The sequence below is a fragment of the Citrus clementina genome, unplaced genomic scaffold (genome assembly GCF_000493195.1).
Source record: "Citrus clementina cultivar Clemenules unplaced genomic scaffold, Citrus_clementina_v1.0 scaffold_1, whole genome shotgun sequence".
NCBI classification, from domain to species: Eukaryota; Viridiplantae; Streptophyta; class Magnoliopsida; order Sapindales; family Rutaceae; genus Citrus; species Citrus x clementina.
In genome coordinates, this window is record NW_006263303.1 from 22,208,830 (window position 1) to 22,229,668 (window position 20,839).

The 20,839-nt window shown below is 34.8% G+C and overlaps 1 pseudogene; it reads left to right on the forward strand.

The window, feature by feature from the left end:
- The first annotated feature begins 15,777 nt into the window (after window positions 1–15,777).
- Window positions 15,778–19,589, forward strand: LOC18055097 (annotated as a pseudogene).
- The last annotated feature ends 1,250 nt before the right edge of the window (window positions 19,590–20,839 follow it).

Here is a 20,839-nt window from a genome sequence, read left to right on the forward strand (position 1 = left end):
TTCTAGAAATACAGAGAAAAGCAGAGGAAAAACTGTTGGGAAAATATGCTCTTTAAAAGCATATGTGTTTATTTAATTGTAATAAATAATTTTTCTGATTAATAAAATAAATGAGGTATTTTATTCAAATATCTTAATTGCATTAATATTTGTATTAAAGTCCATTTAATCATATTATATGTATTTATGTGATCACCATGTGGATTCATAAAAGACATAAATACAAGTTATCTTATGATTAAATAAATTTAGTTCGCAGTTGATAAATAAAGTTGGGCACTTTATTTAGGTATAGACTGTAATAAATTCATTGAATGATTTGTCTTAATCATGTATGAATTTATTGATGTAGTGCGACTACATTGAACATGATCACATATGAGATTTAATTAACTTTGTAATAACTGTTAGACTTATTAAATCTCATATGCATTGATTTTACTGTAATCTTAATCTTGAGTTAATTATGATTTCATGATTGTAATTGTTATTCCATTTGAGTTACCAATGGGCACGACACATTCTTGTGGTCAAGATTACCCGGTATCTTGGTGGGAGCAGTTATGAGTATTGGAGTTATGGATTAACAATATAGAATTTGTACAACACATTTCTTGATGGGTTTTCGGCACTTGATCATAGAATTCTCTGGCCAGAGTGTGTCAACATATTTAGTATGTTGAAAATGATCATTAGAGAAAACCAGTAAGTATTAAGGAACAAGATGTAATTAAATTGATTGGACAGTTGAGATATCGATTTAATTAATGATGTGGTACAAAGGATTGTGCAGTAAAGAAATCAATGTGGCTTGGGACGAATTATTATTCGAGCATACAATTATGGAAGTCAATTCCAATCTTTTAGTGGAATAGATTTGGAATTAAATAATTGGGCTAGTTTAATTACATGCCTAATTATTGTAGCCACTATTGTATGTTCCCAAATGATTCCCGGGGTTAGCTCATTTAATTGACTGCACCACTACTGGATTAATAAGCAAGATAACTAGCTATTTGGGTCAAAAGCCTAATTATATCATTTAGTGGGAGGCTCCATTTAATTAGCTTATGTGTAAGGGGCCTTATGTTATTTTACATGGTGGGTCCCCTATTAAATGAAAAGTAAAGTGAGTTTTATTTAAGGCATTATTTGGAGCCTAGGGTTTTCACTAAAGGGAGATATAAAAGGCTTATTTTCTCAAACGAAAAAGAGCAGCCACTTTATACAGATCAGAGAAAAAGATTTTTCTCTCTATTGTTGAGAGAAAAATTTTCTCGTGCTAGTTGCTTTGGTAGTGATAAAGGCGCTTACACGTCAAGTGCAGATCGAATCTGAGTCATAACCTGGAAGATTATTGGTGACAATTCGTGATCTAACAAGCGTGGTGGTGACGGATCGTGATCCAAAAGGAGTGGTAGTGGCGGATCGTGATCTAGGAGCCTAAATCATTTCAACGGAAAAAGTCAAATCGGATTTTCAAGGTACGATTTCTAGATTACTTATATATTATATGAGAGCGATCTTCAAAAGGTTTTATAAAAAATTTAAAAACCTAATTTTTCCCCAACAAAAACAACAAGAGAAAATGAATCTGAATCATTGGATTAATTCGAATGGTTTACAAGAATCTATTTATACATATATCTCGAATCTTCTACATGCTGCTTGTGTTGAGCTAACAACATAACAACATTCCTCCAGCTCAGCTGCCAAGTCAGCATTCATAACGAACTTGCTTAATTAAATTAACTAAGCTAATAACTAAGCTTAACTAACTAAATTATCTTAACTAATTCTATTATCTTAACAACCCCTCTCAAGGTCAAGGTCTAGGAAGAACATTGAGCTTGGACCGTAGATAATGAAATTGATCAAATGTTAATGGTTTAGTAAGAATATCTGCTACCTGATCATAACTTGAAAAATGATTAATTTGCAGCTCTTTTCTAGATATATGCTCTCGAATGAAATGTAAATCAAGCTCAATGTGTTTAGTTTTAGAATGATACTTAGGATTGCTAGCAAGGGCTTCTGCACTTTTGGTATCATAGTAGAGAACTGGAGACTGTAGTAAAGACACTTTCAATTCTTTAAAAAGATAAGTGATCCACAATACCTCAAATGTTGTTAAAGCCAATGCTCTGTATTCTGATTCAGCTGTCCTTCTAGATACTATATGTTATTTCTTAGAAGACCATGATATCAAGTTATTGCCTAAGTAAACACAATATCCCTCTACTGACTTCTTATCATCCAGATCTGATCCCCAATCAGCATCTGAGAAAGTTGTAAGAGTAAGTGATCCAAATGAGTAAAATTGTAAACCATAATCTGATGTATGATGTAGATACATCAGCACCCTTTTGCAAGCTTGCTAATGAAATACTAATGGATTATAAAGATATTGGCTGAGTTTATTTACTGTAAAGGAAATTTCAGGCCTTGTTAGTGTAACATATTGTAATGAGCCAACTAGACTTCTATATAAAGAGGAGTTTTCAAAAATTGCACCCTTGTCTTTGACTAACTTTTCAGTTGAGCTCATTGCGGTTGGACAGCCCTTGCAATTTACCATTTGAGCTTTCTTGAGCAGATCACCAATGTACCTAGTTTGTGATAGGTGCAAATCCTTCAGCAGTTGGAGTTACCTCAAGACCAAGAAAGTAATTGAATTCCCCAAGATCTTTCAAGGCAAACTCTGCACCCAACTGATGTTTAACATTCTCTACCAAGTGAGGATTTAAGCTAGTGATCAAGATATCATCTACATAGATGAGTACTACAATGATTTCTCTTGCCACATGATTAATAAACAATGAGGTATCCGATTTAGATGTCACAAAACCCCACTGAATTAAGGAAGCTTTCAGCCTGTCATACTAGGCTCTTGGTGCCTGTTTCAGGTCATAAAGTGCCTTGATGAGTTTGCAGACATGAGTTGGAAACTGAGAATAAACAAAACCCTCAGGTTGATGCATAAAAACACATTCTGTAAGAATGCCACTAAGGAAGGCATTATTGACATCTAGCTGCCTAATTGTCCAGTGATTCATGATAGTAAGACTCAAAATTATCCTGATTGTGCAGGGCTTTACAACTGGACTAAATGTTTTAAAAAAATCCACACCTTGTGTCTGATGAAACCCTTTTGCAACTAATCTCTCTTTATGCTTTGATATTCTGCCATCAGGGTTATATTTAACTCTGAATACCTATGTGTTTCCAATAATCTTCCCAGCTTTTTCTGGAGGAATAAGAACCCAGGTTTTATTCTTTTGTAGTGCATCAAATTCCTCTTGCATAGCTTGTTGCCATGTGGGGTCTGTTAGATCTGCTTTAACAGATGAAGGTTCATGTTCTTGAGTCACTGTTAAGCATGTCTTGGGCTTAAACACACTAGATTTTGATATGGTAGTCATGGGATGAATATTCTGAACTGGTGGTGCCTATATTGGTTGATGATCTTGTATGAGTGGGGATGAATTTTGAGATGAATGTCTTGGAGATGGATGTGCTGAAGGTGTATGGGAATGACTTGAATCAGGTCCTGTACCTGGAAATAGGGGAATAACAGAGGATTGTGCATTGTTGCTGTTTTGAATGACTTCTGTAATTGAAATATTTGAAAAGGAAACTTGATTTGGTTGGACAAAGGATATTTGTGAATCAGACTTTGTAAGAAAGAGTTCAGAATAAGGGAATTCTGATTCATTGAACTGAACATGTCTAGCAATGTATGTTTTACCAGTGGAGTCAAGACATTTATATCCCTTGTGTATAAGACTATAGCCAATCATTAGACATTTTTGTGTATGAAAATTGAGTTTATGTTTATTATAGGGTCTAAGAAGAGGAAAGCAAGAGCAACCAAATGTTCTAAGGAACTTGTAATCTGGTAATCTGCCATGGAGTTTTGAATAAGAAGAAACATTATTCAACACTGGTGTTGGCATTCTGTTAATGAGAAATGAAGCTGTATGAAATGACTCCCACTAAAAAGACAAATGCATTTTGGCTTGAGCAAGAAGTGTTAACCAACTTTCTATAATATGCCTATGCTTTTTCTCAACTACACCATTTTGGTGATGCGTGTGATGACAACTATGCCTAAAGTGTATCCCTTCCGCCTCAAGTAATTTTTTAAAACTTCTATACTCCCCTTCCTAATCAGACTGTAAAGACTTCAAAGAGGAACCAAGTTGTTTTTCAACTAAGGTTTTGAAATACTTGAATGTATCTAAAGCTTTTGACTTAAGGGTTAATGGAAAAATCCAGCAGTACCTACTCTAATCATCTACAAAACTAATGTAATATATATATCCATGTAGTGATGGTATAGATGTTGGATCCCAAAGATCAGTATGTACAAGTTCTAAAGGAGCTTTTGTTTTGATGCCTGTGAAGTAGAAAGGAAGTTGATGCATTTTGGCAAGCATCACAAAAATCAGGAACATATATAGGATTATAAAGTGCAAGGGAAGATAATATGCTTTTCAATACGTTTTTATTAGGATGACCAAATATTTGATGTAACACATTAGCAGACATCATTGTGTTGACAATATTTATACGACTCTGAGGATTACTTGTTTAAGTACAAGCTTTATTCAAAGACAAACCAGAAAATTTACAAGTCGACTTGTTTAAAATAGAAAGCATAGAACTAGGATTATTATTGGTGACACATGAACTTGAGAGAAAATCATCTTTGGACAACAACTTATACAGTCCTCTTCTAGCAATCCCTTGAGCCAGATGCACTCACTTTTTCTTGTCCTTAATAAAACACATATTGGCAACAAACTCAATAACTAAATTGTTATCTTCAAGCAATTTGGAAATGCTAATGAGATTTTTAGTGAGATGAGGTACACACAAAATATCTTGTAAATGCATAAATGAATCATAGGATGTGGGAAGACAAGTATACCCAATGTGTGTAATATGCAAACCTTGGCCATTACCAACATGCAGTAACTGATTACCTGAATATTCCCTTCCAAGGTTCAAGTTCTGCAGATTGTTGGTGAGATGATGTGTTGCCCCCCGTCAACATACCAACCTTGGTCAGCCATGTCACGTTCAGAAGTTGTCAGGAAAGCAGCTCTTGGTGCTAAATTTGGATAGGAAGCTCTTGGTCCAGGATTCTGATATAAATTATAGCCTGAATATGGATTGTAATAGGGCACAAATTCTTTGTTGAACATGTTCCTGCATTCAGCTGCAGTATGCTTTGGCTTAAAGCATATTTGACAAATTACAGCAGCTCCATTTGGATCTAAAGCACCTTTTCCATTAGTGAAGCCACCAAAATTTCCATTGTTAGCACCAAAGTTATTGGCATTGTTAACAACATATCCACCTCTGCCTTGATAATTTCCAGATTGTGCATTATTATTCCAGACACCATTCTGATTTCCTCTTCCTTGGCCTTATGGAAAGCCTCTGCCACCATTATTATTATTGACATTCTTAATCCAGTTAGCATTAAACTGTCCTCCAAATTTAGTATTGGTTCTAGTTTGAGCAACATTAGTTGTATAGTTCAGTTTAGTTTCCTTGCTAGCACTTTACTGATGTGCTTCTAATCTACATCATGAGTCAAAAAGCATGGAGTAGGCTTCATTAATAGTCATTTTTGCAAGATTTGCTCCACTGGATTATATGGTTGACATAGTCCAAAGATCATATGTGTAATAAAATCCAAAGAGCTAACAGGACTTCCAGTAATGGCTAAATCATCAGTTATTGTTTTCAACTTTCCAAAGAATTTAGTCATAGACATTGAACCTTTTCTAAGATTATTAAGTATCATCTTGAGATGAACCTTTTTAGCAAAAGTTTCATATCCAAATTGCTGTTCAAGACTAGTCCAGAGTTCAAGTGAAGTTTCAGACTTTACCACAAGACTGAGAATCTCAAGATTAATGGAAGACAGCATCCAGCTCAGCAACATTTGATCCTTCCTTTTCCAAGTAGTAAACGCTAGATTTGTTTGAGTTTTGACTTCAGAGTTTTCAAATTCACTTTGAAGAAATTGATCCAGACATGAATTGGAGCTATCAAGATGATCTTCAAGACCATTTGCATGCATTGAAGAGAGAATATGAGATTTCCAGATTGCGTAGTTCGATCGATCGAGCTTAATAGGGGAAGTGAAAGTAAATGAAGAAACAAAGATTGCTGTGTTTGAATTTGAGCTTAAGACGCCATTTTTGCTTTTAGTTGAGCTGTGATACCATGTTAAATTGTAAAGTGTTTGTTTGGTTTCTAAGAAAATTATAGAGAAAAACAGAGGAAAAACAGCAAGAGAAAATGAATCTGAATCATTGGATTAATTTGAATGGTTTATAAGAATGTATTTATACATGTATCTCGAATCTTTTACATGCTGCTTGTGTTGAGCTAACAACATAATAACCTTCCTCTAGCTCAGCTGCCAAGTCAGCAGTCATAACGAACTTGCTTAATCAAATTAACTAAGCTTAACTAACTAAACCATCTTAACTAATTCTGTTATCTTAACAATGATCATTTAGTTCTTATATTTTAATTTAAGTATCAATTTAACTTTTATATTTTGAAAAATATCTTAAGATACTCTGATATTAAATATGTTGTACTTATGTCCTTACTTTTCTTGACTTTATAATAATGATATCCTTGCAACAATCTTTTGGACATTATTGAAAAGTAAATTAATAACAAAAGATTTAGATTAATTTTTATTTTACTTATAAGGTTAGTTTGATCATTTTATTTTAGTCTTATAAGGTTAGTTTGATCGATTTATTTTTATTGAAAAGTAAATTAATAATAAAAGATTTAGATTAATTTTTATTTTACTTATAAGGTTAGTTTTATTTTGTTTTTAGAATGTCTCCAAGATTATTGTAATGGTATTATTGCAAAAGTTAAGAAAAAATAAGGGTACATTATATAATCAGCACAACAAAATCATTATAGATTGGGTTGGCACCCTCAACCCCACAGGCTTTTTCTCCTTTTAAACAGATTTAAAGCATGTTAGATTGTAAATTAGCCCTAGGCCTTTTGCTCTTTACAGCCAAGCAAGTCTTGGATTATCTTCTTATATACACATTATGGCTGGTGCTTGATTTTTATTTTTAATTACTTCACTCAACAGAATAAAATTGCTGAATTGAATTTCAGATCTAAAATGGCTAAATGCTAATTTTATTTTTGTACAAGATGATCGGACATAATAGAGTAAATTTTCGTAACCAATGATTTTTTTAGTAATGTTATGTTTATGTAGATAAAATATTTAATTAGAATATTCATTGATATGAAAAATATTTAATTAGAATACTCACTGATATGACATTTTATATGGATCACTTATTGATTGAATTATAAAAATAAAATGTAAGTAACTAATAATGAAATCAATTAATATCAAATACATGATGACAATAAATAATTACACCCATCACAAAATCTATCAATTAAATAAACATAACGTTATTATTTTAATTAGATAGAAAAGGCTCTTTCTCCCCCCCCCCCCCCCCCCCCCTTAATTTTTCTTTTGAGAAGAGTTTTTCTAATATAACAAATCTTCTTGAACATCGAATTTTAATTTAGGTTCTAAATTTTTTATATCAAAGTTATTATTAAATAACATGCTTATGGGACTAAATGACATAACCCACCACATCAACTGAAAATGCGGATTGTGAGTTAATCCCACCTATAACAAATAATAGATTAACAATCGCTCTGAAAAGGTCAAAAAAATTAATTTAATAAATGCAATTTGAGCGTTAAGCGCTGAAAATTAGGGGTGGGCAAATCGGGTTTCGGTTCGGGTTGTTCGGGTTTCGGTTTGGGTTTCAACCCGTTCGGGTTGGAGAATTGAACCCAATCGGGTTGAAAACGCCAACCCGAACCAAACCGAACCGAATTTAATTCGGTTCGGTTTGGTTTGGGTTGACAATTCGGATCGGATTGGGTTGATAATTCGGGTTACAATTTCGGTTCGGATTAATTCGGGTTAGTTCGGGTTAGAATAATTCGGGTTAGTTCGGGTTAGAATGGATTGAAACAATTTAATCTAAAAAACAGCAAAAATTAATCAATTAATCAATCAATTAATTAACAATCTCCAATTTAATTAATAATAACAGCAGCAGCAAACCCGCTCCAATTTAATCAATAACCGTCTCCACTCTCCAATTGTTCAATTATCAATAAACCCACTCCAATTTAACTAATAGCAATCTCCATTTGTTCAATTATCAATCAACAACAACAATCCCACTTCAAATAATTGAATAATTGTCAATCAATTAATTAAAAATTTACAATTTAATTAATAGCAACAATCTTGTTGGGTTTAGCTCTTCGTTTTGGAGTGAGTTTGGGGTTTCTGTTTATGTTTATGTGAAGATGTGGTGAGAATGAAAAAAAGCTTCAGCAAGTTACAGCGTCGCCGTCGGCAAGGCAAGACAAACCTTGATCTCGGAGGTCGGAGCAGCTACAGCGTCGGCAGATCGAGACTATGCTGGGCTGAGTGGGACGCGAGGTGAACGCACAGCGCAGTTGCGGCGAGGCGTGCTGGCTGACGGCGAGTGGGCTGCGATGAACGGCTGGTGTCTATTGGAGCTGGACGGGGCTGCTGGCTGCTGCTGTGAGTGCTGTCGTCGTGGGCTGCTGTGGCTGTTGTCTGTTGGAGCTGAAGTGCTGAACGGGGCTGCTGTGGCTGCTGCTGAAGTGCTGATGTCGTCGGCCACAGTTCTCAGAAAGTGAGAACTGAGAAAAGGGAGCAAGGAGGGGGAGGCCGGGGCCGGGAGGGAGATGAAGTGAGATTTTTGTTTAGGGATTTTTAGGGATTTTTTTGTTTAATTAATGTACATATATTTTTAATTTAAAAGTTAAATCTTAAAAAAAAAGCTTCAACCCGAACGGGTTGAAAATTCGGTTCGGATTCAACCCGAACCGAAATTTAACCCGAACGGGTTGAAGCTTTGAATCCGTTCGGGTTTCACCGGTTAATCCAAACCGAACCGAACGCCCACCCCTACTGAAAATGACCAAATTACAAATTAACATTTACTCACTGCTAAAATGCTAATCATAGCCGACCCTTTGGTTGATTATATATTAAAAGCAGTGACTAACTTGTTGGCGAAAGAAAATCATAAAAAAAAAAAGATTATTTTTCTTCTTCCATCTATTCCCTCTTTTTTTTAGAAAAATATATTTACGCTATTCATGTGCACAAACAAATTTCTCCTTATTTTTTTTTTTCAGACAATGAGGTCGGCAGTGATTTTATCAATGGTCATTTGTTCCGATTCCCGTGGCATAAGATCGACAACTTTCCATTGGATTTCAAAGCAGGGAAACTCAATCTAAATTCTAAAGCACGATAACAGAGAGAGAGAGAGAGATGAGGGAAAAGTAAGAGAGACATGAGGAAAGTAATTTATTATCATAGTAAGATTCACGTTAGTTTATTAGTATTTAAAATTAAAAAAAAAAATAGTAATAGCTCTCCTTCAACTTAAGTATCTTCAAATAAAGTTTACTCTAATGATTGTAAAATGATGTTCTGAAAGAAAATAAAATATTATTTTTAATTCAGGTTTATTTTTATTTTGACGTGGTTCCCACTCAAATAATCATATTGCCCCTTCACCGAACTATGCTATGATAACGTGTTGTTTTATTGGGGGAGTGTGGACTTGATCAATGCGCCAAAACCATTAAGGCATAACCAATATTAACACAACTACTTAATAAAATATCATTCACGTCAACTGAGAAACCAACGTATAGGTATAATGGTTGATTTAAAGAAGGGAAAATTATTGGGTATCTTAAGAGTATTGTTCTTTTTTTCACCTACCTTTTGTCATGTATATACTAAATAAAGACTTCGAGTGTGATGGGCGTTGGGTTCGATTTTATCCTACGCACAGCGGTATTTTGGTCAAAGTCTTTTTTCATTGAATTGTATCATTTGAAGATTTAAAAAAAGCGAGTGATATTTTATCCTATAATTTGTGCAAACAAATTCCACTTAAAAAAAAATTACCACAAAAAAAAAATCACGTCACATGCATATTTTGCTAGTTTGATTGAAAATTAACAGTCAAATTAATAAATAGCTAGCATCTCTCCATGTGATTGTGGGAATAATTTTTTAAGATGGATTTCAGATGAACTACGTCAATGACAAGTAGTACCAATTAATCGCATATGAATATTTATTTTTTGTATAAGTCTTTTTTTTTCAGTAAAAAGAAGGTTTTAAATTCCTCTCTTTCGGCCAAACCGATTTGGTCTAGTCTCCTCTCCTCTGGTCTGCGCACTGCGCACTGCTACATTGCCCTGATATTCTTGCTTTTGTGGTGTGTGGTTCAAGACTCTGGGAGGTATGTTTTCATTCAACTTAATTTTCAATTTCGATTTTTTTCTTTAAGTTTTCAATTTCGATTTTTTTTTCTTTAATTTTATTTTATTGTTAATCTTTTAACTTCTCAGTTTCGTACACCGATTTTAATTAAACTTTTAGATCAGCAATAGTCCATCCAATTCCGAAGCTTCCTTGTCCATCCCCTCTCTTATATTATCCTTTTGTCTCTCTCATTACTCTTTCCTCCCCCTTTTTCACAAACTCCTTGAATCTTTGAACAAATTTTCATACTCAGTTAATTTAAATTCAAGTTAGACTTCAACTTGAATCTTTCAAAATCTAGAACAATGTAAACGTAATGTTTTGAGATAACACAAAAAATCTTTTAAAGTCTAGTAACCCATTTTTTCACACCTATTTAAGTCTTATTTTCAATATGATTAAAGTTGATTGAGAAATTTAGTGGAATCAGCTTTGATAGAAGGATATTTTTCTTGAAAACAGCAAGCTTAATTATTTGTTGCTTCTCTATGTAACGCTACATCAATAATCGTTGTCATAGTTGGATACTTACGTATAGAGAATCGATAATGGTTCAAGAACTACTCGAGGTACTGAGAATTGAAGTTTAATCAAGTTATTTGTGTTTGTTTGGTTATAGAGAAAGTGAAGGAAAGTTTAATGAGCATTAAGAGAAAATATGAGAAAAACAGATCAAATCTTATTCAACATATTATGAGTACAGAAAGTGAGCTTATATAGTAAGATCCAGAACTTTCAACATTTGCTCACACACATGTAAAGAATGAGCTGTGATTAGCTAACTTTCCCAGCTCTATAACAAACATACAAACTAAAGATAATAGCCTTGCTCACTCAGCTGCCACATCAGTAGAAACGTTACAAGAATATTCTTCACATTTATATCTCTAACATCCCCCCTCAAGCTTAAGGTCGTGAATGGACATTAAGCTTGCTGTGCAAATAAGCAAACTGATCGAAACAGAGGGGCTTAGTAAGAACATCTGCTAATTGTTCTGAACTTGGAACATAAGTGATTGAAAGCAGCTGTTGAGCAATATGCTCTCTGAGAAAATGAATATCTAACTCAATATGTTTAGTAGGAGCATGATATTTAGGATTACTAGCCAAAGCTTCAACACTTTTGTTATCAAAATGTAGAAGAGGAATCTGATCAAAGGATATTTTAAGCTCTTGAAACAGATATGTAATCCAGAGAACCTTTAAAGTAGCCAAAGCAAGAGCCAGATACTCAGACTCAGATGATGATTTGGACACAATGGGTTGCTTCTTAGAGGACCAAGAGATAAGATTGGAACCCAAAAACACATAGTAACCTCCAACAGATCTGCGATCATCAGGAACTGAGCCCCAATCAGCATCAGAGTAGGCTATTAAAGTTAAAGAGCCATAGTTGAAAAATTGAAGACCATAATCAGCTGTACTTTGAAGATATCTCAACACCCTTTTGTAGGCTTGCCAATGAAGTATGGTGGGAGCTGATAAAAAATGACTAAGCTTGTTAACTGTGAAAGCTAAGTCAGGTCTAGTTAAAAGAACATATTGAAGAGAGCCCACAATGCTTCTGTATAAAGATGGATTTTCAAATGCAGCACCTTTATCCTTGCGCAGTTTCTCAGAAGTACTCATAGGTGTAATACAACCTTTACTTTCTAGTATATTTTCCCTTTTAAAAATATCACCAATATATTTAGTTTGAGAGAGATGAATACCTTGAACAGATAGAGTAACTTCTATACCAAGAAAATAATGAAAATCCCCAGATCCTTCAAGGCAAAACTGAATGTAACTGCTGAATAACATTTCCAATGAGCTTCGAATTTAAGCCTGTGATTAAAATATCATCCACATAAATGAGAATGAGCAGTATATCTTTCCCCGCATGCTTAATGAATAGAGAAGTGTCAAATTTTGAGGCTTGAAAACCCCATTGAACCAGTGACTCCTTTAATCTGTTATACTAGGCTCTTGGAGCCTGTTTGAGACCATATAATGCCTTGTTAAGCTTACAAACATGAGAAAGATAGATGGGATCGACAAACCCTTGTGGTTGATGCATGTACACGTCTTCAGCAAGTATGCCATTTAGAAAGGCATTATTCACATCCAGCTGTTTAATGGGCCAATAATGCATGACTGCTAAGCTTAAAATGATCCTGACAGTACAAGGCTTGATCACAGGGCTCAAAGTCTCAAAAAAATCAACCTCATAAGTTTGATGATATCCCTTGGCAACCAACCGAGCTTTATACCGAGAGATACTTCCATCAACATTATATTTGACTCTGTAAACCCATTTATTTCCAACAATTTTCCTAGCTGTTTCTGGAGGCACTAATGACCAAGTTTGATTTCTTTGGAGAGCTTCAAATTCTTCTTTCATAGCTGAGTGCCACCTAAGATATGCTAAGGCTGTTTTGACATTGGATAGTTCAAGGTATTAAGAAACAACTAGATAGTTTTTGGGTTTATAGATTCCAGTTTTAATCTGATAACCATAAGATGAGTAGAGAGTACTGGTTGAGGAGAATTGGAAGGTCTTGAGGATAGATTTAGGGACTGTGAATGAACAGAATTTTGCAAGGAATGAGACTCTGATGCAGAAGACAAAGCAGGACTGGAAACTGCAGCTGATGGCTCTTCATTGCTACTGTTACTGAGGATAGGTGTTTGAGGAAGAAAGAAATGAACAGAAGATGAAGTGGAGGTAACAGAATGAGAGAAGATGGTTGGCTTGTCTTTCAAAAATAGTTCAGAATATGGAAATTCCAGTTCATTGAAGGTAACATGCCTGGCAACAAAAACTTTACCAGTTCTATCAAGACACTTGTAGCCCTTATGAATGTGACTGTAACCAATGAAGACACATTTTTTATTGTGAAAATCTAGCTTGTGATGATTATAAGGTCTAAGAAGAGGAAAACATGAAGAACCAAACACTTTAGGAAATTTGTAATCTGGAAGCTGATTGTATAGTTTCTGAAAAGGGGAGAAATTGTTGAGAACAGGTGTTGGCATTCTATTAATCAAATAGGTGGCTGTATGAAAAGCTTCTTACCAAAAAGAGAGAGGTAAGTGAGCTTGAGCTAAGAGTGTGAGTCCAGTTTCAACAATATGCCTATACTTCATTTTAACCACACCATTTTGATGATGAGTATGGGGCAACTGTATCTAAATTGAATGCCTTCTTGTTGTAGAAATGATTTGAAAGCTATAAACTCACCCCCTATATCAGTTTGTAGTGTTTGGATGGATAAAGAAAACTGTTTTTCTACAAGGGACTTGAAATGTTTGAAGGTTTCAAATGCCTCAGATTTGAGTGTAAATGGAAATATCCAACAATATCTTGTGAAACCATCAACAAAGGAAATATAGTACTTGTATCCATCCATGGACAACACAGAAGCTAGACCCCATAAGTCAGCATATAAAAGTTGGAGAGGAGATTTTGATTTTATATCAGTGATTGGGAAATGGAATTGATGTAATTTTCCATATTGACAAGCATCACAAAAGTTAAGAGATTGAGAATGGATTGAATGCATGGGAAGACTTTTCATTATTGTTTGCAAAACATGTTTGGTTGGATAACCAAACCTATTGTACAACAACTACATAGACTCACTACTTGAAGCTAAGAAACTGACAGAATTCTCATTATTGGAATTGACCAAATTTAAACAGACATTTGTTTGGTTATTCAACTCTTTCAAAGAGTGTACAATCTCTTTATTCGAGAAAATAGATAACAGTGAACTAGGTTTTAAACCCAAGGCTTTAGAATCAGGAATATGTGTATCTTGAGATAATAGCTTAAAGAGACCATCTTCAGTAATCCCCTGTGCCAGCAAAGTTCCTTGCATCTTATCCTTAATGAAACAAAGATTAGAAACACATTCAATAGTTATATGATTGTCAAAGAGAAGTTTAGACAAGCTAATGAGATTTTTGGTAATTTTGGGAACACACAGAACATTAGAAAGGTTTAACTGATTGCCTAAGGATGTAAAGAGACATATATTGGCTATGTAAGTGATTCTAAGACCTTGTCCATTACCAACTAACAGCAACTGAGATCCAAAATAAGGTTTACCTTTAGCTAAGTTCTCCACATTGTTTGTAAAGTGATGTGTTGCTCTACTATCCAGATACCATCCTTGGTCAGCAACTCCTTCTGATGTAGCCATGAAAGCAACTCTGGAAGTTTGATTCTGACTTGGAAAATTTCCTTGCATAGAAAAATTTAGAACAAAGTTTCTATTAAATCTGTCTTTACAATCAGCTGCAGTATGATTGTGGTTGAAGCAAATCTGACAAACAATACTTCCTCTGCCTCCTCCTTTTCCAGATCCATTAAAACCACTAGAAAATCCACTAGAAAATTTCCAGCAGCACCAGTAAAATTACCTCTACCTTGATTTCCATTCCAGTTATTCCAGTTATTATTTCATTGTCCTCTGCCTGAATTTTGTCCCCTTCCTAGATTGAAACCTCCTATGTTTGTAAAATTTCCATTCCAGTTATTAAATCTAGTTTTGTTTCCAGTGTTTCCATTCCAGCCTCATTGATTGTTGTTATTCCAGGCTCCTTGATTATTAATTTTCTTTTGATTGTTTCCAGCCTGAGCTAAGTTAGCAGCATAGTTCTATTTAACTTCCTTGAAGGCATTAGATTGATTACTTTCTAAACGTGCCTCATGTGTCAACAACGTTGAATAAGCCTCATTAATACTCATTTTTAGAACATTTTCTTCAATATACACAACTACTAGATAATAAGGCTGACCTAGTCTAGAGATGAGATGAGTTATAAAATCTAAAGAACTAACAGGACTTCGAGCAATAGCAAGCTCATCAGTAACTGACTTCAACTTACTAAAATATTCTGTCATAGTCATAGATCCTTTCTTCAGATTATTTAACATCATTTTTAGATGAACTTTCTTAGCAGCAGTTTCAGATCCAAATTGTTGCTCTAAACTAGACCACAGTTCATGAGAAGTTTTAGAGTTTACCACAAGACTAAGAATTTCAACGCTGGTGGAGGATAACAGTCAGCTCAATATCTTGCTTTCTCCACACAGCAAACTCAGGATTCTCTTGTGAAGCAACAGTTGAACTTACAAAAGCATTGAAGATAGCATCTGAATTTCCTTGAGCTCTTGAGAGAAATTGATTTGGACAGATTCTGGATCCATCAAGAAGACTTTCAAGTTCATTTGCTTGAACTGAAGATAGGATTTGAGATTTTCAAATTAAGTAATTTGATCGATCAAGTTTTATTAGAGCTGTGAAGGTGAAGGTTGATGCTGACGATGAGATGTTTGTGTTCAAGCTTGATAACGCCATATGATTAGACTGAATCTTGGCCCTGATACCACATTGAACTTTAATCAAGCTATTTTTGTTTGTTTGGTTACAGAAAAAGTGAAGGAAAGTTTAATGAGCATTAAGAGAAAAATATGAGAAAAACAGATCAAATCTTATTCAACATATTATGAGTACAGAAAGTGAGCTTATATACTAAGATCCAGAACCTTCTATATTTGCTCACACACGTGTAAAGAATGAGCTATGATTAACTAACTTTCGCAGCTCTATAACAAACTTACAAACTAACGATAATAGCCTTGCTCACTCAGCTACCACATCAGTAGAAACGTTACAAGAATATTCTTCACATTTATATCTCTAACACTGAGACATGGGGATGAGAATAAAATCAAGCAACTCGCACTTCGTCAGAATATTTTCAGTACCTCAACTCCCGGAGGAAACACAATCCTGCATATGGTTGTCAGATTCAGAAACCAACAAGTGATACGGGAGATTTTGAGGCAACAGAATTTTATTGGCTTGAGACTCCATTACTCACTTCTCCGTCTGAAAAAACTTGATGGATGAGACTCCGCTGCATATTGCTGCCAGGATTGGTGACCGCGCTATCGTTAGTGAAATCATGAAATATGTGCCTGCAGTAAATCAAGCGGGTTCGGCTTCAGTACTTGAAACCCTTTTTGGGATGAGAGATATCGAAGGCAACACACCTCTGCATAACGTTGTAACAAAAAAACACAAGCGTGTGATTCGGATTCTGGTTGAAAAGGATAGTGCTCTAAGTAGCTATATTAATAAAGCTTACCAGACCCCACTCTCAATCGCCATTGATGTAAGGTTAAATGATATTGCATGTTTCATCATTGATAAAAGTTCAGAGTCTCTTAACGCCACTAGATTGCCGGATGAACTGACACTTCTCCATTTTTTTGTCATGAGACAAAACTATGGTGAGCCGACCGGTGATTAATTAATTTTTCATTTCTTTAAACAAATGCCTTCAGTATATATAGTTTGAGATTTGTCTAAAAGCATGCAATTCCTGCAATTTATCGATATCATGGTCAAGATACTGGGAACAAACAAAGACCTTATCAATCGGTTAGACTGGCACCAGAGGAATCCTCTTCATTATGCAGCTGCCTCAGGTAATGTTCAAATGGTACAACGCTTGTTAGAAGCAAGCAAACAACTTGCATATAAACGAGACTGCAATGGTGCGACGCCTCTTCACTTGGCCGCAGAGAATGGCGAACTGAAGGTCTTGAAACTGCTTATCAACAAATACCCAGATGCTATTGAGATCCGCGACAACAGTGATCGCAGCATCCTCCATGTTGCTGCTAAACATGGAAATTGGAATATCGTGTCATTTATTCTCAAGTCCCCTGAAATGGAAAATTTGATTAACTTAATAGATAGAAATGGAAATACGTCGTTGCATCTGGCTGCAATGGGTTTGCATAGTGATGTGGTTTTCACTCTCTCCAGACATAAGAGTGTGAACATCAGGGCAAAAAACCGCAGCGCCAGAAACAATACTACTCTAGAAATTGATGAGATGACTAGAGCTGATGTAACGGAGGTCCAAAAGGTACATTCACTTTCTTTTGTACTCTTGCTGAGGCTAACATGTACAAATCGAGAAGCTTGCATAATTTCTTGAAGAATCCTTGATAAAACATTTATTTTAAAATTGAATTATTTACCAACCAAACAAAAACATGGACAATTAATTAATTATTTAATTAGAATTCCATATTTGTGTTCAGCCGAGGACAAAGCCTAAAAGACATAAGAGTTAGTACAACTATTTAGTGATTTATATCAAGCATTTTGATGTGTTCTTGATTATCCATCCTACTCGGGGATCCTTCCTTTTAGCCTAACCGACTATTCTTCTTTGGGCAAGTTTGGGCATTTTTATTTTGGTTTTATAAGTGTTAGAGTGCAATTTATACACTAGTTTTGCATTGTTTACTTCCTTTAATATCTATGTTTTACACTTAATAATAGTGATTTACTTGTGTTTTATTTCTGTAGGTGCAATTCTATTGATTGGTGCTAAAATTGAGCTACAAGATGATTTTTTAGGATGATTATTTTCTTGGAGAAATTATGAGCTTCAGAAAAACTTTGTTGATAAGGCGTGGGCATGTGCTGTCAACTAAGGACCTGCAATTTTTATTTTAACGTGTTTTGTCTTTTTGGTTATTTTTATAATTTTGAATTTAATATTTAGATAATATTTTAGATATTAGTATTTTATTTTAAAAAGAACTCTAGAGGAGAAGAGGGAGAGAATTGGAGGATGGGAATCTATTGTCAAAAAAGATGAAAAAAATTGTAGATCTAAATTTTTCTCTTCTTTCTATGAAGAACTAAACCTATTATTCTAGTTGAAGGTTATTGAAGATTTGAATTTTCATTACTGTGAGATCTTTCTTATGCTTTAATTGTTTTATTGCTTTTTGGGTATTTGTTTATTCTTTGAATTATTGCCATGATTATGTTTGTTAATTAGATAATTGGTCACTATTTAATTATCAACTTAATAATCTATTGTCAATTAAAAGATTCATCGTATGAAGATTTTAATGTTTGTGACAAATAACATACCAGTGTATTGTGTTATGAGAATAAACAATTTAATTTAAATGAACCATCGTATGCATTTGTTGATTAGGATTTAGGTCTCTCTGATTTTTCGGACTGTCAATTGATTAAATTCTATGATCGTATCTAGGGTTGTCTATTGATTAGGGAAATAACCAATGGTCGTACCTTGGTTATCGAATAACTAAGGAGTGATTGGCTATTAGAGGGTCTCAGTAGCTATAACCGATCTATTAATAAGTAGTAATGATTTATATTTGAATAAATGATCAGTAGTCGAATCAAGTTGAGTTAATTCCTTCAACCAGAGCTTTCCCCAATTTGAATTACAATTTTAATTTGCATTCTTGTTATTTTAATTTGATTTTTATTATTGTCAACAATCCCCCCATTTTGCATTTTACATTTTAAAAAGATTAAAATAATTACTGATCTCTGTGGATATGACCCTGCTCAATCACTATACACAATTTATTTAGAGTAGGTATTTATTTTTGTTGGCTTCGACAACCATCAAGAAGATATATCGTAATTTCTCTAAATCTTCAATTGTGGGGTCACTTGGTGTTCCTTCAAAACAACTACATATACATTTACGTGCTCTGCTCTACTCAGCACTTGACTTTAAAAGCGCTGAAGACGGCCTACGCAAAACGAGCTTTATCTGCAGAAGAACTCCAACAGAAAAGGCAGGTTTCTAAAGAAGAAGGTGAAAAAGGCAAAGAAATGGCTCAAACACTCTTGGTGATGGCAACACTGATAGCCACATTCCTATTCACAGCAGCTTTCACAATTCCAGGGGGTTTCAAAAGTGATGGTCTCGACGAGGGCACGACAACTCTGCTTCATAGAGCAAGTTTCCAGGCACATTTGTGATCACGGATACCATAGCCATGACTTCAACCATGGCTGCAGCCGCCATTGTATTTTGGTCGTTTTGGAGAAGCAAAACTGAATCACTTCTGGACACACTTCCTTTGGCCATTGGCTTCACTTGGATTGCACTCATATCAATGACACTAGTATTTATGACGGGTTTGTATGCCGTGTTGTCTAATGGTTTAACTATCACCATTGTGGTTTGTGCGATTAGTAGCCTATTGCCCTTTATTTTTTATGTTTTTGCTCCTTTCTTTATGATTGTCTTTGATCAAACTGAAGACAATCCATTTGCGCTCGTTGTACGCTTCATAAGAGATGCTTTGTAAAAGTGTGCGTGTTACAATAGTGTGTAAACTTGATGCTCATTATTATCATGTTAATCCTGATAAACTCATCTACTTCCATCACTTGTCCACTTTTAGAGAAAGTAAAATGAGTGTTTGGCAAGTAAGAAAGTTATAGAAACTAAAGGAAAGTTTGAAGAGAAGTTCTGGAAACAATGCTCAAGTCTGTTATAGATCAAAAACTAATGAGAATGATTACAACCTAGCTTACATAGTAACTCTGATAAATCTAACAAATTGATCATAGAAAGTACTAGACTATTCTATACAGTATAAGCAGGTACATAGTTTGTCACAATTGCAGCTGACATGTATAACAAATTTTGATATGTCAGCAACTAAGATTTATTCAGCCATTTGATTACTCAGTGAGCTTATGGTGCTCTGCTGTCTCTGTTTCATGCATGCTAACACCCCCCCTCAAGTTGCACTATCCAGGACGAATGTTCAACTTGGTTATGAGATCATGAAATTGTCCATAAGTCGAAGCTTTAGTAAGTATGAAACAACTTCTTCTTCAACTCTTGAAGTCTCCTTTAAAGTTGAGCTCTTCTCTGATATAGAACTAACTAGTACATATAGTGTTGCATCAAACTCCACATGCTACAATATCTCATTGATCTTGTTCTTCACCTGTTGAGAACTTGAAGCTGTATAGAAGCTTCATCAAAAACAACATCTCTACCTAAAAGATCTAATCTAGCTAAAAGAATTTCACCTTATGATCATTTATTTCCCTCGGCTACAGGCACACAAATTTCTCCAAGGAGGTCCCTGCAAATGTCCCGCCATAAGGATGATTGTGCTCTGAAGCGCTTGTCTGCATCGCCAGAACCCCATTATTCACTAAAAAAGTATGGGAGAAGCAACAGACCAATGCCAAGGTCACCTATCCGGCGAAGTGATCCCACTTCTAAGTATAGGAGAGATTATCATGACATATCTCATTCAAAATCCCCATATACAAGAGATCGTTACAGATAACCAAGTTATTATATATTCTTTGTTATGTAACTGGGAGGTGTACTGGGATCTCTCACGTATCTGAGTATCTGTGGAAATTCTTATTGTCTTTTCCTACCCCTCTTATCCTCTTCTACCCATCTTTTATATGTGCGCGAGGGTGTTATGATGGAAATTCTTTCTAAATAAAGTCAATAGGCCTTATTTTTTTCGAATTATGGAGAGGAATAAAGAGGTGTTAGATCACGTCACTGGTCGGAAAGAAATCA